This window comes from Pseudonaja textilis, chromosome 3 (genome assembly GCF_049901715.1).
Source record: "Pseudonaja textilis isolate UNSWEBS1 chromosome 3, rPseTex1.2, whole genome shotgun sequence".
In the NCBI taxonomy this organism is placed as follows: Eukaryota; Metazoa; Chordata; class Lepidosauria; order Squamata; family Elapidae; genus Pseudonaja; species Pseudonaja textilis.
Genome location: NC_141992.1, coordinates 32695321 through 32720772, shown reverse-complemented (window position 1 = coordinate 32720772; position 25452 = coordinate 32695321). Strand labels below are relative to the sequence as shown.

General features: G+C 39.9%; 1 protein-coding gene across 4 annotated transcripts in view; it reads left to right on the top strand.

Moving 5' to 3' along the window:
- Nucleotides 1-25452, top strand: part of TOX2 (TOX high mobility group box family member 2) — a 243660-nt gene that overhangs the window by 15515 nt on the left and 202693 nt on the right. The gene's annotated exons all lie outside the window — the stretch shown is intronic.

Sequence of the window (25452 nt, the reverse complement as noted above, 5' to 3'; positions counted from 1 at the left end):
TCTATTAACTTAATTGACATCCTGTGTTCTTACTTGAAGGTGGCAAATTAATTGTGGAAGACCATCTGTTTGAAAATTGGGTATGTATACCATTGCTGGCAATACATCATGTAGTAGTTTTGCAGTATCCAATTTAAATCAGATGGAAATGTTGGCCTTCTGAGAATTATGATCAATCAATATTTCATTTTAGTAATGGGCTCAGAGTAAAAAAAGAAGCTGCTTGAAGCCTACAACTTTTTTAAAAAAATCTTTGTCATCTTAATGGTAGGCTTTGACTTACTTTCCTTGCTCTGAGAAGACAACAAGTAGGTTCATGAACAATTCTAAATGTTTTTCTTTATTTCATTTAATATAAAATTTGGGTTTCTGTTCAATATTCCTTTTCGGTAGGAGAAGCTGTTAATTTGAAAGAGAGAATGGGAGATGCGGTGTTACATAGTGCTGCATCGTAGTTCTCCTCTCTTTTCATTGGTCTTGCTGGCTAACCCCACTGAAAGATAGGTCCTTCTTCACCAGTTTTCAGTTCTCTAAGACCTTTGTCATATTGGCTATGAATTCTGGGAAGTGTGGTCTTTAATATCTGGAGGGAAATTATTTTGGGAACCCTAATATATGGCATCTGAAAGTACATTTAAATCTTGGATGTGTGAAACTGATATAAAAAGACAGGATCAAGTCTAGTGGAAAATATGTTGGTCTTCATTCTGGGATAAATTACATAGCTTATGAGATAAAGTGTTTGCTCAAAAGTGAGATCTTAAAACATTTCATTTGAACCCAAATCAGAGGAATAACATTTGACCAAAGGGAGAGACAAAAGCCATATGTCATATATGGTAGATCACTTTGTCTTAGTTAAGATTTATCTCACATTTTCAGTTTCTTTCAGGAATTGCTATTAATTAATCAATGAAATTTAAACTTTGGAAAGATAAGAGCTGGTTCAGCTTCTACTTAGGATGAAAAAATGCTTTAAGGATTCAAATCTATATTTGGGAGTTGGGCTCATTGTTCTCCAAACAATCTGTCTCACAGGGCTGTTGTGATGGAAATGGAGTGGGGAAAAATAATATAGTTTCTTTTCAGAGTTCTGCAGAGGAACAATTTAAAGAAAATGTAATGGGTATTAAAGAAACATTTTTTTGTGAATGTCACATTTGTGAAGAAATAACTCAAGGTCTTTGGTCCCATTTAACATGATAGCCAGCTCTGTGTAAAAGACTCATTTTTGTTTCCTAAAACCTGACTGAAAAAAAATATGAAAATTGCTTAAAGATACATATTCTTACAGTACAGGAAACTGTTTTGCATGGAGATTTTGTAACTTTTATTATGACCTTGTTTTGAATAAAGTAAAAAGCTATGTTGAAGTAATTATTAATCAGTGACCCAGGCTACCCAAGGCCATGGATACAAAGGGAGGGAGTTGAATTTCACTGCTTGTTCCTTCATTCCAGATTTTTTTATATATTGATGCAAACCTAACTAGATCTTCTCTTCAACCAAAGATATCCTTTGCACTTACTATCTCAATTTCTCAGTTTTCTTGAAAGGAAGTTGTACATAAGAGAGAATGAGTATGGGCTTCTTTTGTCTTACTGTACTTCTACAACTGAGATGCTGGTGTAAGCTTTTAATATAGGTAGTCCTCAACATATGACCCCAAAATTGACCCCAAAATTTATGTTGCTAAGAGAGAAATTTGTTAAGTGAGTTTTGCATCATTTTATAATTTTTCATACCACATTTGTTAAGTGAACCACTGCAGTTGTTAAATTAGTAACATGGTTGTTAAGTGAATCTGGCTTCTCCATTTACTTTGCCTGTCAGAACGTCTCAAAAGGAAATCACATGACCCTGGGACCCTGCCACCGTCATAAATGTGTGTCAGTTGTTAGCAATTCTATCTTGTCGGGTTGTATATCTGACAGTTTTTGTTTGGTAGTTGATCTTGCAGGAGTTAAGAGTAAGTAAGTCTAGTTGTACTTTCTTTGCTGCAATTTGGAATGACTCTCTTACCTGAAAATAATGTGAAATTACAAGTGCTAAAGTCTGGAATTAAACTTGATTGCAACAACTTCTGGGGAACGTAGAACATTGGATTTAAAAAGGCAACATTCAAAATTGTATTTAAACACTGGGTTTCAAACCAATTTAAATTAATTCTTTTGGTTTAGTATATTCAGACAGCATGGAGTAGATATCCTGCCGAAGATAACTCAGGATTTGGAAGAAAAGGAAAATGGAATCTTAGTGATGATTCAAAGCAAAGTATGAAGATTCTTAAAAGTGTACAGGTAGTTCTTGATGTATGACTATCTTTTAATGACTGCTCAAAATTACAGTGGCCTTGGAAAAGGTGCTTCATGGCTTGTAAAGCACTTCTGGTCATCGTAAAATGTTGTGCTGTACCTTCCTCCATGGTTATATGATTATGATCTGGGTGCTTGGCAACCAAATCTCATGTATGACTGGTTGCCAAGCACCCTGGTATCATGTGATTGCTATTTGCAATCTTCTCTGCCGGCTTCCCCTGGAAGTAAATGGGGACCCAGCATGGAACGTTGCAAGCTGTTCTGCCTACTGAGAGGACTCCCTGTTGTTTCTGGGAACTGGTGAAAGAGCTGCCTGCTGAAGGGAATTGAACTCCTTGGCATGGTGGAGAAACAGATCTGAGCCCTCTTTCTTGTACCCTACTGAAGATCTTCGTTCAGGTGTGCAGAGAGGAAAAGAACAGCTTCAGCAGGCAGCTTGTTTAATCAGTCCCTAGAGGCAAGAGGGAGCTGAAATCTCATAGAAGAGGCAGTACAGTAAGATAAGTGCAGTAAGATAAGAAGTGCAGAATGCCTCAAGCAGGTGGGAGAGGCCCTTGGAGGCTTGGTGTAGGGCATGAGTGAGTGTCTCCTTCAACAAGGACTGCAAATCCTGCTTAGATTTCAGCAAGGAAGAATTTTAGCTTCCCAGGGTCTCCCCATCCTCCCTAATGTGCTGGCATGCCATAGCCAGGAGTCTATCAGCTTAACAAGTGATCACTTAAGAACCAGAATTGGGAGTTCCAGGATTGACAGTCATTGAATGAAGCAGGCACAGATAGTCACCTCATTTAACAACTGCTTTGCCCAACAACTGAGATGACATCCCAATTGTGGTCATTAAGGAAGTTCCACCTGCAATGCCACTTTTAGAAGACCATTAGAATACTTTTCAATATTTTAACATATAATCTTTTTTAAAAATGAGCCATTTACAAATAGATGGCTGTAGATCAGGGATCTCTAAACTTGGCAACTTTGAGACATGTGGACTTCAACTTCCAGAATTCCCCACCAGCATGGCTGGCTGAGGAATTCTGGGAGTTGAAGTCCACAAGTCTCAAAGTTGCCAAGTTTGGAGACTTCTACTGTGGATGTAGTAGAGGAGCAAATATTATCATCAGGAAATTCATTCATTGTTTACTTTTGTGAGTGGTGTTGATAGATATATAAGAATTATTTCTTCCTTATTAATATTAATAATATTAGACAAGAAAAATAAATGGATTTCTATGTTAGGGAATCTGCACCTGGATAGGGAAGGGATCTTACTATTGGAGTATACAATTGATTACTTATTTACTGAAAATGTAAAACTTCATCACATTAAATACTGGAAATGGATAGTTTGATGTAAGGATTATCATCAAGTTGTACTGCTAGAGGAGGAGTGTCAAACTTGCAGCGTCATGTTGTCATCACATGATGTATCAGGACTTTTCCCCCTTTGCTAAAATGGGTGTGTATGGCCAGTGTGAGTTGCATCCGGCCTTCGGGCTGTGAGTTTGACACCCCTGCACTACAGTAAAGAAAAAATGTCCTCTGTTTTTATTTTTCTTATTCCTTTCCATTCTCTCAGTATTAGGAGTAGTACATTATGTTACCTCAGTAGCTTGGTTGATATATTTTTATCTGTATCTAAAATTATCCAGGCATGTCTAAATAGAAACCAGAAGTTTTCCTGAATATAATATCTACCTCCTTCTTTGGGCAATCACTTCATCAGTGGATAAAACATTGGCAATGGGCTTTGTAATTTTAACATTGGACAGCCAAGGACTTTTAGGACAAATTTGCTCTTCTATTTCTTTAGGTGTATCATATTATTGACTCTTCCCATTACTGTTTAAAGAGTTTTTGGGAAATACAGTGAAATATCAATTTAATGGACTGTTTTGGGGAAAAATGGTCTGCTACTTCTCTCTTAAATTGTAAATTATGTCATTCATAGTTATCTATATTGCTCCTAGGCTGTGGTTTCCTTTCAAACATATTTGTATTGAGTTACTTACTGAGTGAGATATAGAAGGAACAAGAAAAATAAATACAGGACCAACTTTTGCTCAACCATAGGGATCTTAGTGCTGATGTTAAGATCAAACTTAAGTTATTCACATCAGATTATATCACTTACAATTGGCTGTAAATTATGTAAGATGAAAGCTAATGTTGTTTTTTTGTCTGATTGCACTGGACTTGTCTTTTGTTTCAGGGAAGTCTTCTGATGAAAATTTGGTTTATTGCATGCAACATCTGTTAAATGCCGTCTCTTAAGCTGCTTCCCTGTAATTGTGTGAATTGACCTTTAATTCCTAAAATATGAATGAAAAAAACTTATTTCAGACATGTTACGTGGGCAAATGAAAATAAAATAAAACCCACAGGTGAATTTGGCCCATTAATTTGGCTCAGTAACCTAAAAGAAATTGAATAATCCTATGATAGCTAATAGTTAAGGGTCACTCTAAAAATCATTTGTGCTTTCAGTTTCATGGATAAGATAGCCCATATCCTTCCTTCTCTCCTTCGCAAAAGAAGCCATGAATGACTGTGCTGTGGAATATTAAAGATTATCCTAAAATCATCAGAAAGCCGAAATGAATCATCGAATAAACATAGTAAAACTACAATTTGATCTTGATTTTTAAAGATGACCATATGTTAGAATCTTTTGTGGTTGGTACTGGACCAGTACTTTTCCCAGTAGATTATTTGTTCAATTTATAAATAATCCTTCAATTAGATATTGCAACATACAAAATGCAGGATTAGAGGAGTTTTTTTATTCAAATGTTAAAAAAAATTATCAACGTAGTTCTGTAAAATGTAGAGATGAGTTCTTAATATAAATAAGAACAGATTTTTTTCACTTTTATTAAGTGAAAAAGAGCCCACATTTATATCCAAAGAGGGGTGCTGAAGTTTTACACACACGGGCATGCTTGCACATATGCACACACACAAAGATCTATTTGGCCTGATTTCCATTTGTACAATGTAAGCTGTTATCAAAATGTAAACAACCCCAATGCATAATCTTTTAAACTTGAACTATACTATTGCTTCCAGGAGATTATTTTCTTTCTATACAATTGTTCAAAACATTGATGCCACTGAAAAGGATAACAAGCAAAAAGAAAATCGAAACAGATGATTCATGATGCTAAAGTTACATTGCACAAGATGGCAATATATCTCCCTGACCCATTGTCCTCCAGATAGAATTCTGGAATTCCATCTACCAGTAACTGGGAATTCTGGGAGCTGAAATCTCAACAAGTCTGTCTTTCATCAGGGTAAAGAAGGCTGCATTAGGGTCAAATCTAATTTTCACAAACTCTAATCTAATCTTTGCAGATCTGTCTTTGCAAAAGACAGGCTTGTATTATATTTCCTTTTTGTCCCCATAATTTTAACTGTCATCTTGTCTCCTCTCATCCAACAATTGATGGGCACGAGCAAATTTCATTTCCCCACAGTGAAACTCCTTTGTTTGTAAAGGGAGAAAGAGAAACTATTCAGAATGCTAGTTGGATGGTTTTGAAGACCCATCTACTCAAGGAAGAAATTCTGATTTTGATAGAGTGGAATGGATATAATAAGTCTCAAAATGCATGTCTTTTGTTTACTTCTTTTCAGGTTGCTGGAGTATATGCAAAAGATGCATATTATATGCAAACGGATCTGTGGTATTTTTTTCCATGTATAGTAAAACAATCTTAAAAGCTTAGGGGCAGATAAACATTTTCAATCAGAATAGAGCTGGAAAGGGACCTTAGAGGTCTTCTAATCTAACCCCCTGTTCAAACAAGAGATCCCATACCATTTCAGACAGGTGGCTGTCCAGTCTTTTCTTAAAAGCCTCCAATGATAAAGCACCCACAACTTCTGAAGGCAAGCTAAGCTGTTCCACTGGTTACTTGCTCTCACTGTTAGGAAGTTTCTCCTTAATACCAGGTTTCCCTCTCTTTGATTAGTTTCCATCCATTGTTTCTTGTCTTGCCATCTGGTGTTTTGCAAAATAAAAAGCCTTAAGTTTTTTATAACGCCATAGAAGATTTCAAATAATTTACTTTTTTCTGCTGAGTTTTATAACCCTGGTACAGAAATACTTGTTTTCATGCCATGTTGAATGCATGTCCATGTATCATACCACTCTTAAATAGAGATCAGCTGTTTGCAACATTTCAGTGCTATTTTTTAAGCATGCGGTCTACAGGCAAAGCAAATTGAAAGTTAAATGCCTTTTCAATCATATATCTTATTTCTTGAAGTATTTAGTTCACAGATGACTCATCACTTGCAGAGCTCTGACATTGGGTATCATAATATTGTGATATTAAGCTGCAGAAACCCACTGCATTATCAATGTACCTCTGTAGAATGGAGAAGGCAGCAGCTGGGCATTAAAAAACCCCAAGGCTTCAGTATGACAGAACTAAAATTGGAGTTGGCAATTACCACATGCATGATTCACAGTATTGTGAAGTGAAGCTACTATATAAATCAGCCCCAGTAATCATAGGGTTTAAAATTAGTCTGTTACTATTAACTCTGCTAGCTTTGGCATATGCTAAAGCTGCTGTAAAAAGTGAATGGTGTAGCATGTTTGAAATACAGGTTTAAAATAAATTACTTAAGCAACCCCCACTAGGAGGTTTTGGGTACTCACAGGGAGAGAGTTTTGAGGGTGTTTACAAAGATTTCTGTAATAGCAAATTCATTTTATTATGCCATGAAGCCTAATAATAGCTCAGTGCCAGAACATGTGATTTGCATGTATAAGGCTTCACATTGAGGCCTTGGAAACTCCACTTAAAAGGTTTCAGGTAGCAAAGTTGAGGATCTTTTGTTTGAGATGACTTGAGTCCTGTTCCAGGATAGGCTAGAGCAGAGCTAGGCAGTGAAAATGCCTAGAATTTTGAGAGTGTTTACAAAATGTCTCAAACATTCATTGGGCAAGCAGGAACACATCCACCCAAAGAGCTAAGCTATAGCAAAATACCAGTTTCATTTTCTAAGAATGTCTTGAGATGGATAATGTCAGAGACATTTTGGAAAAGAAATATGCATGGAGACATCCTTTGCTTTGCAGATATGACATATTTCTATGTATTTATTTATGATTTAATGAGGTTACAAAATGAGGTCAATTGATGTAGAGACCCCAAAAGGTGGAAGAAAAGTGCCAATTGCAGACTAGTGCCCATGAATTTATTTATTAAATTTATTGTATGCTGCCCATCTCACTGTCACGTGACTTGGGTGGTTTACAACAATCTAAAACCTCATTCTAATTAGAAATTAAAACCTTAGAAATGTTAAAAACATTCAGCATGGAGAATTAAAACATTAAAAATTAATTCAGAACTAGGTAAAAAGGTACTGATATGTAAATGGTGTGGAAGTAGGATCTTCTCCCTCCAGCTGCTCGGATCATCCAGAGAGTGGGAGGTGCTCCAGTCTGCATCTGCATAGGCTGAGCTTAATTACTGAGGAACGCTCCGCCCTCTGTCACGTGGTCCCTTGTAGCGTTCCCCAGTTTTATGCTCAGCCTTCGCAGAGTTAGGCTGTGTGTTTTGATTGTGCTTCCCACTCTTTGGCTGATTCAAGCAGGATAATATTTCAGTTACAGGTTTGATTTCAGTTTATTATTTCCTTAGCCTCTGCGCATCTGTGGGTGTCTTGAGACTTAGGGGTATGCGTTTTTGCCCCCAGGGGGCTGAGCGGGTGGCTTAGCAGTGCTTAGCGCTAGCCCCCCCCTCTGCCGTTTATTTTCTTTCCGTTCCTGCCTTGCTGTCCTTGTGCCTTACTAGAGGTCCGGAGCGTTTTTATTCTGGTTTTCCCCCCACTAACGCCAATCGCCCAGACAGAGGCGATTTCAGCGTCCTCGCCCTCGTGGCTTGCAGGACGCACCCGCCCTGAGCCGCCCGCTTCGTTTTTGCTTTCGATTTCCAGGCGGCTGCCATTTTGGGCGCCGCCTCATGGCCGGGCGACATTTTGCAGGCCTCCTATTGCTGCGACGATCTGCTGGCCCTAGCTTTAGGCTCCCAGGCCTAGTAGGGCTGATCTCTCTATCTCCCTCTCCCCTCAAAAGGGAAAAAGCTGTACTTTATTTTATTACTTGTTGGTGTAAGTGTTGGCTCCTGACTCAGGGCGGGGAAGTAGAAAAGCAGCCACTCCCTCCCTAGGGGGTGGGGGGCAAGCTGCCTGAAGCCTTGTATTGCTGGCGTTGATTTGACTGATTGGCTTCTTCTTCCTTTTACCAACTGCCAGGTTGTTATTCAGTCCTAATACAGAATATCTTCATATTTCTTTATATTGGTGATCCAATCTCATCCAACTGGCATTTATTCTCTCTCAGATTTGCTTAGAGAGACTTAGCCTTCCATCACTGTCCCTGCAGTGTGTTTTTCCTGGATCCTTATCCCGGTGGGATATATTTGTACATTAAAAGCCTATATCTGTGGCAGTTTTTTTAAAAAAAATTTTTTTCCTTTTTTTGGTCATATTTTTCAGATTATTCATTGCAAATTCCAAAAGGGGGCGCGGGCCAGTTTCTGGATACCCGGCCTTACCCAGGTCGTATCCTAGGCATGCCAACCACCTGTACACATATATATATTTCTATATATATTCATATTGATACTTCTGTTGTTTCACCATGGCAGATGATAACCCTAACTCCCGCCATTCTTTGAAGGCAAAATCTAAGTCCCATCATGTGCGCAGACAGGCTAAGGAAACCTCCCAGGAGACTTCTAAGGCCTCTCAAAGGGACGCCTTAAGGCATCATAAGGCACTAGAGAGGGAGTTCGATAGGCGCTCTAGGGTGACTCAACCATCACCCCCAGCCACCCCTTCTACTTCCAGGCACCCCCCCCTCCAGTTTGTTCCCCTCTCTCCAGGCACAGCTCATCCCAGGAGTCTCACGCCCCTGGACCAGCTACCAGCCGGATCCCTGAAGCAACCTTCACTCTCACGGCCACTGGCCTAAGACAGGAGGACCCGCCCATGATCGAGATGCCTGAGTACATGAGAACTTGGATGGAGCAGGCTATTCGACAGGGGATAGCTCAAGGCATGCAGCAGATGGCCGGACCAAGCCTTCCTCAGATGGCTCCCGTGCAAGAGCCAGTGCCAACTAGGTCCATGCCCACCCTGGACCCCGCTCCTGGTCCGGTACCCTCCCGGGGGGCCAGCCCTCTTCCAGAAAGGGAACCGGAGGAGGGAATGGAAATTTTAGACCAATACAGAGAGGAGGAGGAGGACCTTGAATGGGGATCCACCTTCCATGGGGAACCCTTTTCGGATTTAGACCCGATGGAAGCAGAGTTGTCGGAGGACGAGGGCCTTACCCCCGATCAGCCTTCCTTTGTGGGGTTATTCAAGCCCCACATGTTCAAGTCCATCTTGTTCAAGGCCAAGAACACCTTGGGCCTGGCCACTCAACTCCCCTCTGCCCCCCTCTCCTCTGGGGAGGAACCGGAGGACGCAATGTTCAAGCAGCCCGTGGTGGTCGAGGATGTGATTCCCGCCCCTCCCATTTTCCACGATCTGGTTTCTAACCAACTGGGCTTTACGGGGGCTCCTCCGGCCCCATCCACACAGGACAAGAGGTTGTTTAACCTCGAACAGAGTTTCTGCTCCCTCCTCAATACCCCGGAGGTGGACGAGCCCATTATTGGTCTCGCCTCTTCCTCCTCCCCGAGTGACCCCCTGGAGGCCCTCAAACCCAAGGATAGGAGGTCTGAATTGGCCTTGCGTCGGGCTCATCTAGCCGACTCCTAGGCAATTAGATCGGCCACCGCAGCCTCCTTCTTTACCAGATCCTCTATCCGGTGGCTCCGTCAACTGAAGTCACACATCCCTCCATCCAATATACGGGTGCTTCAGGACATAGCCAAAATCACAGCGGCGGCAGAGTTCTCAGCTGACGCCACGTACCATTCGGTTAAATTTGTCTCCCGGGCCTTAGCGTCCCAGGTCACTGCCCACTGCCTGCTCTGTCTCAAACCATGGCAGGCAGATGTGAAGAACAAGGTCAAGCTGGCCTCCGCCCCCATTAAGGGGGAGAAGCTTTTTGGGCCGGCCCTGGACCCACTCTTGGCCGAAACTAGGGGAAAGAAGAAATTCCTTCCTCCTCTTTTTCGGAGGCCTGACTCCCGAACCCCTCAGCCCTTTCGAAGAGGATCCTCCCGGTCCTTCTACCAGTCCCCCTTCCCCCCCAGGTACCCGAGGCCTCCCTCGTATAGAGCATCATATCCCCAGGATCGTTCCGACTCGAGCGATCTAAATAGGAGGGGCGGAGGATTTAAGCGTCCCTTCAGGGGTTCCGGGGGGAGACCCTTTCGGCGTTCCAAATAGATCCTGTCTCTTTCCCCCCATTGGTGGTCGGCTGAGACATTTCGCCGACCTGTGGGATTCTACCACTTCCGACAAATGGGTCAGGGACTCCATTAGGTTTAGACTTGCTCTGGAGTTCAACTCTCAACCTCCCGAGTTCTTCATGTCATCTCCTCCCTCTAGGGACCCCTCCAAATGCAAATTAATGGATTCTGCCATCCACCACTTACTCTCCATCCAGGCCATCCAGCCAGTTCCTCCTTCTCAGCGAGGCCAGGGTTTCTATTCCCACCTCTCCATGGTTCCCAAGTCCTTGGGGGGATGGAGGGCTATCCTGGACCTCAAACGACTCAACCGCTTCCTAACCCTCCGCAAATTCAAAATGCACACCCTTCAATCCATTTTGCAGGGCACCAGGCAAGGAGATTGGCTATCTTCTATAGACCTCTCTGAGGCATACCTCCACATCCCGATTCGGCCTTCCCACTCCAAATTCCTTAGATTCTGTTACAATCACCATCATTTCCAGTATGTGGCCCTTCCCTTTGGGTTAGTTTCCGCTCCCAGAGTTTTCACTAAGATCCTCGCGGCCCTGGCAGCTTGCTTAAGGGACTACCCAGTCCGGCTCCACTGCTATCTGGATGATATCCTCATCCTGTCCCATTCCCAATCCCAAGCAGAGCTGGATACCAAGAGTACCCTCTCTGCTCTCCATGCCCATGGTTTTCTGGTCAACCAAAAAAAGAGCCAACTGGTCCCTTCTACCTGAATTGCCCACTTGGGGGCCATCATTGACACGGTGCAGGAAAAAGTGTTCCTTTCCCCGGAAAGGCTCCAGAGTATTCAAAATTCAATTCAGGTTATTCGACGATCAAAGAGGGCTGGGAAAAATGGTTTCATGCATCTCTATTATTCCTTGGGCCCGTCTTCATACCAGGTCCCTGCAGTGGCTCCTGCTCCCGTTTCAAAGGTCCGGCAGAAGCAACTCAAGATCCTCCATCAAGGTACCTCCAAAGGTCCTCTCGTCTCTCATCTGGTGGACCAACCCTGCCATCAACAGGGGTCATCTCTTCAAAGATCCCCAGCATCTCGTCATCACCACAGACGCCAGCCTGAGCGGCTGGGGCGCTCACATCCAGTCCCTTACAACACAGGGCAAATGGTCCCATGCAGAGCGGGCCTGCAGCATAAACTGGCTGGAGCTCCACGCCATCCACCTGGCCCTGCGCCATTTCCTGCCTCAGGTACGTGGGCGGCACGTCCTTATTCTCATGGACAACATTACCGCCAAGGCCCATGTCAACAGGCAAGGCGGGACACAGTCTATCCGGTTGATGAGAGAGGCCGAAAGACTCTGCCTTTGGGCAGAGCGTCACCTCCTCTCGATCAAAGCAGAACACATTTCGGGGGCCTCAAACACCCGAGTGGACTGGTTAAGCAGGGCCACCGTGGACCAGTCCGAGTGGCGCATTCACCCATCCCTTTTCAGGGAGGCGACCATGATCTTCGGTCTCCCGTTAGTGGATCTCTTTGCATCCCCCCGCAACACCCAGCTCCCTCGGTTCTTCTCCAGATTCCCTTCCCCCGGGGCCGAGAATCACGATGCACTTCGCTGTCCGTGGCCCCGGGACTCCTGTACGCTTTCCCCCCGTTAGCTCTACTTCCCAGAGTCATTCAGAAACTGACCCAGGAGAAGGCAGAACTGATTCTAGTGGCTCTCTATTGGCCCAGACGGCCGTGGTTTGCGGACCTCCGCAACCTTTCAGTGTCTCCCCCATGGAGAATCCCTCCGGACAGGATCTCCCTGTCTCAGGGGCCCATTCAACATCCGGAGCCCCAATGGCTCCAACTAACCGTGTGGAGGTTGAGCGGGAAAAGTTGAGGAAGGAGAATTTATCTGACCAGGTCATTAACACGATCCTGGCCGCCAGACGGCCTTCAACCAATTGGATATACGATGCCACCTGGCTCAGTTTCTGCAGGTGGTGCCATGCCTCCATGGTCAACCTGCTCTCGCCTTCGGTGGCCCAGATTTTGAATTTTCTCCAGGATGGGCTCAAAAAAGGTCTCTCACCTAATACCCTGAGATGCCAGGTAGCGGCCCTCTCGACCGTCGTCTCTGGCGACAATCTGGGTCCCCTCTCTCACCATCCCCATATCAGGGCCTTCCTAAGGGGGGCTACTAACCTCCGTCCCCCTGTCGTGCACCGGTACCCCACTTGGGACCTTAACAAGGTCCTGGTGGCCCTAACCAAACCTCCTTTCGAGCCGATTAGAGAATCCTCTCTCCAAACTTTGACCTTTAAGGTAGTATTCCTGGTGGCAATTACCTCGGCTCGCCAAATTTCGGAGATTGCTGCCCTTTCGGTGAGAAAGGACCTTTGTATCTTCCATTCCGATCGGGTGGTCCTACGCCCCGACCTTCTTACCCAAGGTCAATTCAGCCTTCCACAGGGCTCAGGAGCTTACACTCCCGAACTTCTGTCCCAATCCTTCGCGGGAAAGGGAGAAACGATGGCACACCCTAGATGTGAGGCGGGCCCTCCGCATATACATTAACCGCACGCAACCCTTTAGAAGGTCCGAGTCTTTATTTCTCTCCTTCCAGCCCAAGTCCTTAGGCCACAAGGTGTCCCCTTCCACCATCGGGCAATGGATCAGAGCCACCATCGCCAAGGCTTATTCGTCTCAGGCCTTGCCAGTTCCCAGCGGGGTTATGGCGCATTCCACCAGAAGTACGGCCACCTCTGCGGCCTGGGCTACCCAGGCTCCAATCTCAGACATTTGTCGGGCCGCCACCTGGGCTTCCCCCTCCCCTTTCATTAGGCACTATAAGATTGACATCTTTGCATCAGCGGAGGCCTCGTTTGGTAGACGAGTCCTCCAGCAGGTCATCGAGGACCCAGGGGAGCTTCCACCCCAGACGGATTCCCTCCCGTAGGACAGCCAAGCTTTGGTATGTCCCACTCTCTGGATGATCCAAGCAGCTCGAGGGAGAATGGGCGTTGGTCTTACCTGACACGCCATTTCTAGTTGAGCTGCGAGGATCATCCAGCCCCACCCTTTTTTATTTTTTCCGTCTGGGGGAACCTTGTTTCAGCCAATGATACCTTAAGTCTAGTTAGATGAGAGTTAGACGACTTTCCTCCTCTCTCGACTTCGCATAAGCTGGGGAACGCTACAAGGGACCACGTGACAGAGGGCAGAGCGTTCCTCAGTAATTAAGCTCAGCCTACACAGATGCAGACTGGAGCACCTCCCACTCTCTGGATGATCCTCGCAGCTCGACTAGAAATGGCGTGTCAGGTAAGACCAACGCCCATTCTCCTAAGCTACTAACCACCTCCAAAATGGGATGACCTGATCAGGTCCCAGAAAGAGCCAGATTTTCAGGCCCTTTTGGAAGGCCGATATGGTGGGAATGTGTACCATGTTGTTTAATCATGGAGTAGAGAGAACTGGTCTAAGCAGATAATAGTCTGAAAACTGTGCAAAAGTAGTTATTTATATTGAATGTTTGAAATTTTTTTGATAAATCTTAGTTTCCACCCTTTTTAAGGGCTCTCTTTAAAAGGAAAATGTTTAAAAATAACCTGGTACTAGAAAGTTTGAGGCAGCTAAGTACATCTATATTGTATGTCTATTCCCAGAGACAAATGTCTCCATCCACACTTACTGCTTAGGCAGAATTTGTTTTAATCATGGCTAGAACCATAAAACCAAAGTAATTATGGCTTTTTCAGTCAGTTTCTGGTTTACTTTCTTCCCATATTCTATTACTTATAAGCAACAAATAATTACTTTTCTCCTTTTGTTTATTGGACAATGTATGCATATTTATTTTGAGATATATGTTTTCTGTGACTAAAGAAAACTTTTATTCGGTATTTCATTTGCTTGGGCATTTTTATTTTGAAAGTCTTCATTGTTTGCCACCAAGTGAATGGCACAAGTTTTATCAGGGAAAGATAAGAATGTGGCTTTTTGCAAATGAGTAAAGTGTCTGATTTTCATTGTTTGCAACTGTTTAGTTTCACCCTTCTGATTACTTAAATAGTATGTATTATTACAATTAAGAGGGTATTCAGTGGTTTGAACAAAACAAATAGAAGATAGCGTACATGAAAGCAACATGAGAAATCACAGTTCAAGAAGCAGGAAGTGTGCCTTTAACCAGGAAAAAGCTGTCACTGGCATTGTAAAAGGAGTGGTATAAATAAGGCATTGGATAGAAAGCAGGAAACCTTAGTATTGTCTATTTTGCTTTTCTGCTGGCCTAAGATAAGAATATTGACCCTTTTGTGCTCTAGCACCGCTGTTTGCCATTCAAGAAAGTTGGCTTTTTTAAAAATAAAATCCTTCACAGGGATACTGTATTGGAAATAATATTACTTGATGATGTCAGTAAAAGCTTGTCTCTGAGAGGGATGCTTTGTGTTCTGTTACTGAGACATCTCCCAGTAGACTTGATTTTGTGATGTTTCCCATTTCCTAGAGGTGACACCAGCATTGCTCTGTCAACCTGCCAGTGGCGATGCAGAGAAAGTGAGACATCTGGCATCATTCCCATAACACATCATCTCTGTAATGTCCTAGCTTGCCTGGGGCTTAAGGTTTTTGCTCTAGTTTCCAGCAAGGCTTTCCCATGAGGAAGCTTGAAGTATTGTCATTGTGCCAGCTGCCTAGATAAATTGAACTTTTTGTGACAGCTCAACTTCATATTTATTACCTAATAATGTAATTAAACATTGATGTCTTTGTTTATAGATTAGAGTAATTTTTCTCTCCCTCTCCTTGTTTTCAATTGTTTGGGCTTTAAAAAAATACTCTAACTTTTTAAAGTATACAGTATTATATTGCAAAAGATTGGTTCTGTTTGCATACGAACAAGTACTACTAAGTAAAAGATGGAAACTTGTCAATTGTCCCACTCTGTCTAGGCTTTTCTTGGAATAAATTCTAATAAATGCAGCACAATTGTTTAGGTACAGACTTATACTTGATAAGATTGTAAGATGATTGCTTCACTGGTTGTCTTAGATCTACTATTGCAGATTGTGGCTAAATAAAGTTTGTTCTGAATAAAATGTGTGTTTGGGATTTGATCGCATGTTCCAATATTTCTCAATCTAGTGCTTTCTGAATGTAACCCACAGAGTTTTTCGTTAATATAGACATCTCATACAATTCAAATATACCGTAGGTGCAACTATCAGGTTGGAAAAGGTTAATTCTGACTATTTCCTCATGTTTTGAAGGACCACACTTCCTTCCTTATTCTTCCCAGCACAAAACACTGCATTCATAATATTTGTCCATATCACCAATTCATATCCTGCCTGTATAGCATTTCTTATAACAATATGATGGATTATATTGTCCATAATTTCCATTGTGGCATTTCTTTGGAAATTGTGATTATTTCCAGTTTCTGAATTTTGTTTTCCTCTGTTCCTTGTCATATGTTGTATGACATGGAAAAAAGCCCACATTACCTGGGCTATAATTCAATTATTCATGGATGACAGATCATAATGATTTTCCAAAACCCAGAATTTCTTTCTGACAACATAATTAGTTTAACAGATATAACAGAATAACAGAATTGGAAGGAATCTTGGAGGGCTTCTAGTCCAACTCCCTGCTCAGGCAGGAATACAGATTTTTTTTTCAAATCTGTCCCCTGATATAAGAGCACATATTGGGGGGGGGGGGGAGAAGCAACACAAATCCTCCTAGATCATTTGCAAGCAGGGCTTGAATTCAGCTGTGCTTTCTGGTGGTATTAAAGAATGGTAAATTCTATTTTTTTTTCCAGTATGCGTGGCTTTTATTTAAGGATAGGGCATTTTCAGTACTCTGAAACAATGCGTTAGGGGAGAAATGGCAGCTATAGAGACAGATGGATAAAGATGAAAAAGTGGCATGTCTAAACCAACTTCAAATGCCCAGGACCTATCTCCGGTCATATGTACAGTCCCTGTATTACAATAACGGGAAGTAAAATGTTATAGATACAATGGAGTTTGAAGCTGTAGCAGGAAAGCGTTGGTTAAGCAGAAGAAGGAAAATTGTTTTATTTCAGCACAGGAAGTGATGATAGAAGATGTTTAAATCCAGACTGGGGGCTAACAGAAGCAAGATTCTGTGATAAAGAGAGGACTTGTGTGTCAGGTTATTATAGTTCCATTGAAAACTGCTGTTGAAACAAATCCTTTAGTTTGATTAATATGGCCCTGGTATTGGATTTGCATTTGCTACAATATTCAGACAAAGTAAGCATGGAAATGTGATCTGGCATTTGGACATGCTGTGAAAATAAGTCATGTGTTTATCATTGGCTATGGTTCCTAGTGCATACCCAGAATAATGTACCTGAAGTGTTTTATTGCTTTTGTGAGCTATCTCCAAAGTGCGTTTTCCAGAGAAGTATAATATGGTACTATTGTTTAATATCACATCTGGCATGATTACCACCAATTCTTGGAAGAGAACATTTTAGTGAACCTATGGGCATCTGGGATAGCAATCTTTCACCGTCTGGGGTTGAACCAGTAGTGGGATTCAGTAAGTTCACACCACTTCGGGAGAACCAGTTGTTAACTTTGTGAGAAGTTTTGTGCACTGGTTGTTGGAAGAAATCATCATGGCAGAGAACTGGTTGTTAAATTATTTGAGTCCCACTACTGGGTTGAACTGCATGTGGATAAAAAAAAGTTAAGTGAATATCAGTATGACTGTGAAGTTTGGGAATTCCTCATCTCACTGCTAGTGGGATTTTCTTTGATTTCAATTCTTAAGTATGATATAATAGAGAATATTTGACAATAAGAATCTGAAAATTTTATGTTTACCTAATCTGACATTATAAAGATGACATCATTCTATGTCATAGGCTGTGCATGTATGCTTGCTGTGGATACAGTTTTGTTTCATTTGACTAATCTTAATAAAACATATGAAGCTCAGAGCTGAAGTATGGAGTTCTTGGTGCTCTCTGAGTTTGGTTTGGTTGCAGGCATTTCATTACCTAACTAGATAACAAAGAACATAGAACATAAAATATACAATAACAGGTTTATTGAAGAATTTGGAGATACAGATACAGGTAATCAAAGTTGGAAGGGACCTTGTAGATCATCTAGTCCAACCCCCTGCCCAAGCGGGAGACCCTACACCATTTCTGACAAATGGCAGTCCAATCTCTTCTTGAAAGTTTCAACTGATGGTGCTCCCACAACTTCCTAAGGCAAGCTGTTCCATTGGTTGATTGTTCTCACTGTCAGAAAGTTTCTCCTTGTTTCCAGGTTAAATCTCTCCTTGTTCCATTTCTATCCATTATTCCTTGTGTGGCCTACAGGAGCTTTAGAAAATAGCTTGACCCCTTCTTCCCCGTGGCAGCCCCTCAAATATTAGAAGACCGCTATCATGTCTCCCCTGGTCCTTCTCTTTACTAGACTAGCCAAGCCCAGTTCCTGCAACTGTTCGTTGTATGTTTTAACCTCCAGTCCCCTAATCATCCTGGTTGCTCTTCTCTGTACTTTTTCCTAGAGTCTCAACATCTTTTTTATAATGTGGTGAACAAAACTGGATGCAGTACTCTAGGTGTGGTCTTACTAAGGCTTTATAGAATGATATTAGTACTTCCCTTGATCTTGACTGTATCCCTCTGTTAATACAATTTAGGATTGCATTAGCTTTTTTGGTGGCTGCTGTACACTGCTGGCTCATATTTAGCTGGTTGTCCACTAAGACTCCAAGATCCTTCTCACAGTTACTGCTGTTCAGCCTGGTTTCACCCAGTCTATTTGTGTACTTTTGGTTTTTCTTGCCTAAGTGTAGGACTTTACTTTTCTCTATATTGAATTTCATTTTATTAGATATGACCCAGTATTCTAGTCTGTCAAGATCCATCTGGATCTTGAGCCTATCTTCTTGGGTGTTTGCTATTCCTACCAGCTTAGTATCATCTGCAGATTTGCTAAATTCCCCTTCTATTCCCTCATCTAAGTCGTTAATGAAGATATTGAAGAGTACTGGGCCTAAGACGGAACCTTGTAGCACCCCACTGCTTACTTCCCTCCATGTGGACTTAGACCCATTAAGGACTATTTGTTCAGTATGGTTTGCCAGCCAGATCTTCTATCTAGTCCACTTATGATATTATCTCATAAGTTAACAAAATATCTGCAAGCAAAAAAAAACAAGCTCAGAGAGCATCAAAGATTCTACAGTTTATGAACTAAACATTGTTTAGATGAGCTTTTGTAATAGCTTGCTATTAGGAAAAAAACTCATGCTATTTTTGTCTGGATAAATATTGCAGAAAGATTATCTGTCTATACAAACCACAACTAAACTGTGTTATATGGAGGTTTATATGGTGACATTGCCCCAGGAGAAAATGTACCTTGTCTTAAGCAAATCTCCCTATTCAGATGTTTTAAATTGCCTGGGAATTATGCATTGAAGCTGTAGACCAATACATCTAGAAAATGCCAGATTGAGGAAAGTTGACACATTTCTTATATATTTTCTTCATAAGAGTGCATTCAGGTTAGCTTCTTGCTAGTAGCATTTAGAAGTATCTCCTTCTAGAGATTCATGAAAATGCCCAAAAAATCATACTGCAGATCAACTTCCTAATTTCATAGAGAGTCTCCCCTCAGAACTTGAGCTGCACAAGTCTTTATGTAGCTTAAAAGGGTCCTGATGATTATAGTAAACCATATCTTATATACTGAAACACATCAAAATTTAGTGGGTGTTAAGACCATTTGCCACTTATAAATTGGACTTCTTTTGTTTCCATGCCATTGTTTTTCTATTACTTCTCTATATTGTGAGACTACATAATAATGTTTGCCCATTTGGGGTGAGATTTTATTTTTTCAGTCTATCTGTTGTTGAGGGCATTTAATTATATGTGTTCTGTGAGCATTCATTTAAAACTTGAAGCAAGCTTCTATGGCTTTACCATATTAACATTGGGTTTGCTATTGTACTGGAATATATTAATGGGTGGAACATATATTAAAATATTTGAAAACCCAAGAGGAGTGTTCTTCTCTTAGGCAACTTGGTGCTATCTAATTTGAGTACATTTCCCACAATATCTTCCTTTTACCCATAATGGATAAGGATCAATAAGAGTTATATTTAAAATATCTAACAATGTTAGAAGGAAGTATAACAATGATGGGATTAACAGAAGCCTTAAAAAAACAGAATGCTGGGAAAGCACCAGGTCCAGATGGTTTGCCAGCGGAATTTTACAATACTTTTCAGGAAATATTGAATTTTCATCTTTTAGAAGTTATGAATGAAGTTATGTTAAAGAAAAGAATACCAAAAACATGGTCAGAAGCATACATTACACTTATACCGAAGGAAGGTACAGACCTACAGCAAGTTAAAAATTATAGTCCTATATCTTTGCTTCAATTTTGGCAGAAAGACTAAAAAGATACTGAAATAATTTTATTCATACTGATCAAAATGGATTTCTGCCCAAGAGACAAATCAAAGACAATGTGAGAATTATTTTAGATACCCTGGAATATTATGAAGCTCACCCTGAGAAGCAAATGGCCTTGATGTTTCTAGATGCTCAAAAAACCTTTGACAATGTGAGTTGGCAATTTATTTTATTGCAGTTGATACAAATGGGCTTTGGTAAGAAATTTATCCAAGCCATTGAAACAATATACCATGAACAAACTGCAAAGGTGATGGTGAATGGAGAATTAACAGAATCCATAGATATAAGGAAAGGGACAAGGCAAGGCTGTCCATTGTTGCCTCTGCTGTTTGTGTTAACATTGGAAGTCTTGAATAGGAATATCAGAGAAGAAAAAGAAATAAAAGGAATGAAAATTAAAAAGGAGGAGTATAAATTGCAAGCTTTTGCAGATGACCTGGTATTTATATTAGAAGACCCATTGGAAACAGCACCAAAATTAATAGAAAAAATAGAAGAATATGGAAAAGTAGCAGGTTTGAGAATAAACAAAGACAAAACAAAGATATTAACAAAGAATATGTTAGCAAGACGAAAGAGTTGGAAGAAATTTTAAAAATACAGGTCACGAACAAGGTTGAATATTTAGGGGTTCATATTACACCAATATGTAGTATGCTGAAGGAAGATAACTGTGTTAAACTCAAACAGCAGATTACGACAGATTTGATGAAATGGGAAAAACTGCAACTATCATTGATTGGGAGAATATCCACAATTAAGATGAATATATTGCCTAGAGTTTTATATTTATTCCAGACAATTCCTATTCAATTAGGGAAAGAGTTTTTTGAAGATTTAAATAGAATTGTGTTTAAATATATTTGGCAGGGTAAAAAAAGCAAGAATAAAATTAAAACTGTTACAAGATGCAAGAATAAGAGGAGGGTTTGCCTTGCCCAATTGGGAGCTATATTACCAGGTGACAAGTTTGATGTGGGCAAAGGAATGGATAACAGTAAGGAACAGTAGATTATTGACTTTAGAAGGCCATGACTTGCTGCTGGGATGGCATGCCTTTCTCTGGTATAAGGGAACTAAAACACAAGGATATTTCAGAAGGCATTATATTCGTGAGGCATTGTTTTTGAACTGGGAGAAGATAAAAAGACAATATTACTTAAAAATTCTAACATGGATATCAACTATTGAAGCTTTTTTTATCCGATAATATATAAAAAGGAACAAACAGATATGGGGAGATATTGAATGAAAAGGGTGAACTTAAATCTATGTAAGCATTGGAAGAACAAGGTGTAAAAATGAATTGGTTTTCATATTTGTAAATACAATCTAGGTTTGATAAAGACTCTAAGGCAGCAGGTATTTACAACAAGTTGACTTGATTTAGATAAAATTTTGATGGGTACTGATGAAAAGGTAATTAAAAAACTTTATGGACATCTATTAGAATTTAAATTGGAGGAGGAACAAGTCAAAGAAATGATGATTGGTTGGGGGAAAATTTTGGATGTGGGATTGATTTAGAAAAATGGCAAAAATTGTGGTCTCAGAATTATAAAATGACAAGGTCAACTGCATATAAAGAACATTTGTATAAGATGTTTTACAGGTGGCACTTACCCCCCCCACCCCCAAGAGACTTGTGAGAATGTTTAAGAATAAATCAGATAAATGCTGGAAATGTCATCAGATACCTGGTTCATATTACCATATGTGGTGGACATGTTTGGACGCGATGAAATATTGAACTAAAATTCATACATGGTTGGAAAAAATGATAAAACGACATACAGACTTTAAACCAGAGATCTTTTTATTGGGAGTCATACTGGACATATACAACAAAGAACTGAAATATTTGATTGTAAATGTTTGAACAGCAGCTAGAATTGTATTTGCGAAGAACTGGAAAAATGACAAAATATCTATGCAGGAGGAAGTTATCAAAAAAATTCTGGACTGTGCTGAAATGAGTAAACTGACATTTGAAATTAGAGAAGAAGAAGACAAGCAATTTCATATGATATGGGATTTGTTTTATCAATGGTTGAATAAAAAGGCATGGTAATGTAATAGACTAGATAATTTTGTGACAGAAATTTAATAGACTTATATAAAACATAATATAAATATATATAATCACTGGTTGAAAGTATAACACATTTTAAGATAAAACTTGGAACATCTCGTATAAAATGATGGAATAAATAGTTTAGTCATGGATGATTAATAACTGATAAATATATAAGCATATGTTAGTTTGACAATGTGAAGACTGATATAAGTTGTGAGTAAATGACTACAAAAGGATAGCACAACTGACACACTGTATGTATATAAAATGGAAGATGGTTTTATGTTTTTATGTTTTGTATGTGTATGTTTGTTTTTAAAAATAAAAAACTTTAAAAAAAAGAGTTATATTTAAAATATCTGAAAATCATTAAGTTGTCATTTCCACCAATTACTGGTAAAATATTCATGCAAGGGAGTCTACTTCATTTGGACACTCAATATTTAATGTGCAACTAAAGAAGCTATGTTTGGGTTGTTGGAAAGTTTGACCTGAATGTAGCAGAGGATGTTGGTATCTCCCTTTTGTTTCAATTTATTTGGCTTCATTTTATCCACGATTAGTATTTGAGGAAATGATGATATCACTGAGGAAATGAATACAGTGTAATTTGGCCTTTTTTTCTAGAACTTTTTCCTTGTGACTTCCTTCTGATAGATCTTTCTCTCTTGTTCGACTATCTTCAGTTTTTACAATATTTTACAATTACAATGTATTAAAATCTTCTAGATCTGACTGGTTTTCCCCAGAGAAAGATATGACATCTATGTGCATGATTCACTGAAGGCTTGTATTTTTTTTTCCAATTTAACTGGGAAAATCTATGTACAGGGTAATTTTTGGTGTCATTAATCATGAGTGCTAGACAGCTTGATTTTGCCCTCTGTGCATTGTAAAACTCATTGACTGACCTGTTAGAATTTCCAGTTAATTTTGGTGACATTTATAGCATTGAGATCTACAGCTCTGACCTGTTGTGAGGACATACTGTGGTTTGACATCTGTTTTAGAAAAAGGGATTATGCTTTTGAGTGGTGAAAAAAACTCTAAATCAGCTCATGTTGCAATAAGAAAAAAAAATGGTTACTGGTCAATTGAAGCTGCTGACAATTGATTTCTACCATCATGGAAACAAAACAACTGATGCTGGGGAAAAAATTATTGAAATGTACTAGGGGAGAGAAATAAGAGTAAGTTTTGTAATGGTGGTTGTTTCAAATGAAAGTATAGCTGAAATGATATACAGAGGAAGGTTCTTATATTGTGGAAATATTAAATATATAAAACTGAAGGTAGATGTAGAATAACAGGCCTGTGTGTGTATATTTCTGTCTATGTTCTGAGCCTCATGTGAATACCATGTGGCTATTGTTTGGACATCTGTTATAGATATCACAAGAGATAGCAATTTTCATTGCTGTTGCAAAACATTCTAATTAAAAATAACATTTAGGGTGGGAAATATTATTGAAAATGTTGGCATTTTAAAATATATCATTACATCTATATTTTAACATTTTTTAAACTATGATGTCAGTTTCCTGAAAATTTGGTCCGTCTTTTGTAAAAATTGCCCTGATTTTGTTCTGGAGCCACGAATTTCACATCTGTCTACATTGCCTTTTAAATCAACATTTCTTTGTTTCCTTCAACATAACTTCATGATTTAAAAAAAGATGCAGCAGCTTTAAGGGGTTTACAGATAACTGCTGCATTTCTATACTTGCATGCTGTGAAGTACTTTATGCGCTGTAATCCAAGCTCCTGCACAGTCACAGTATTTGATATAATGCAGCATCTGGTAACATAGAGGCAATTTTAATCATATAGTTGACTTCTTTATGAATCTTAGAAAATTTCTATGGAAGTTTATGTAAGTCAATCCAATATAATTTACTCTAAATACTTTTAAAAAAATAGCAGTGTATGTCTGACCCTTAATTAAGCTTAAATATCCCCTAAACTCCACTGAAGCTCAGAAAACAAACCTTCACTCTCATCCTAGACTCCAGCTACAGATGTTCACCACTATTGCTAAGCTTAAATAATTGAGAGGCATGCAACTTCTTTTGGGCCATAAACTGGATTTGATCAGAGTCTACATTCTGAAACATATCACGGGGAATGAAGACAAAAACTAAAATTGACTTAATTTAATTTATATTTATATTATTTTAAAATATAACCACAGCATTATTAGTCTCCATCTATGCATTTATTGTCTTTAACTATGAAATTCTGATACCAGTTGTGGGAGGTTTTTGGGGGGTGGGGGCTTGCTGTGTATACAATATTTATCTGGTCATTCATGCTTTGAAATATTTTCAAGTAATCTCGAAGGGTCTTTTTTGTTTTAAAATAATGTAAAATATATGAAGAACTTTTTTTTTGAATTTAATCTATCCTCATATCAAATGGAGATTTTATATTCTGCAGCTGTAACACTAACCCCTGTGCATTGTTTGTTTACACTGGTACTACTCATCTCTATCTATGTATTAGTGAATTATTTAAGTAAATCTCACCTACAACAGAAGGGCAGCTGATCCTCTTCTTGGAATAGTTTCTCCAAATTGCAAATACTCAAGGGCTTAGTGCTCTCTACTGAAGTGCTGTACTCTGTTACGGCTGCATTTGCTAAACATCTGAGAGCCTTAATCCTGGGAAGTCGTCAAATATGACAATCCATGGTAAATCTTCAGGGAAATAATACATAAAAAGAAGTGAGCATGAATTTCTAATTAACTAAATTTGCAACTGATACATATGAGTTAAAGGGCACCTGATTTATCACTTGTCAATAAAAATGTTGGTTACAGTTGCTGTTGCTGTCAGTACAGCAATGTATGCAGCTGTGACACCCAAGATAAAGGGCATCTGATTTATCACCTGACAGGAATTGTGTTCATTAAGCTATCTTGCCTTCGGGATGCAGCAGAAAATGCACTGTGTGTTTCTTGTTTGAACACTATACCTTCTGGAATGTGTACAATTGTTGAAGTAAATACCAGGATGCTTTCACTTATATATCGAAAAATTGGGGTAGATGTAACTGATCCCCAGTTTCTTCTATCAAATACTACATGCACTGTATTGGACGTGCAAGCAAGCAATCATCTGCAAAGTGGCTATTAGTTGTGCATTAATTCTATAATCTGCAGATAGTTATATTGTGACATCCAGTTTTAGAAAAATCAGTGGATTTTAAAAAAAATTCTGAGATTGACTTAAGG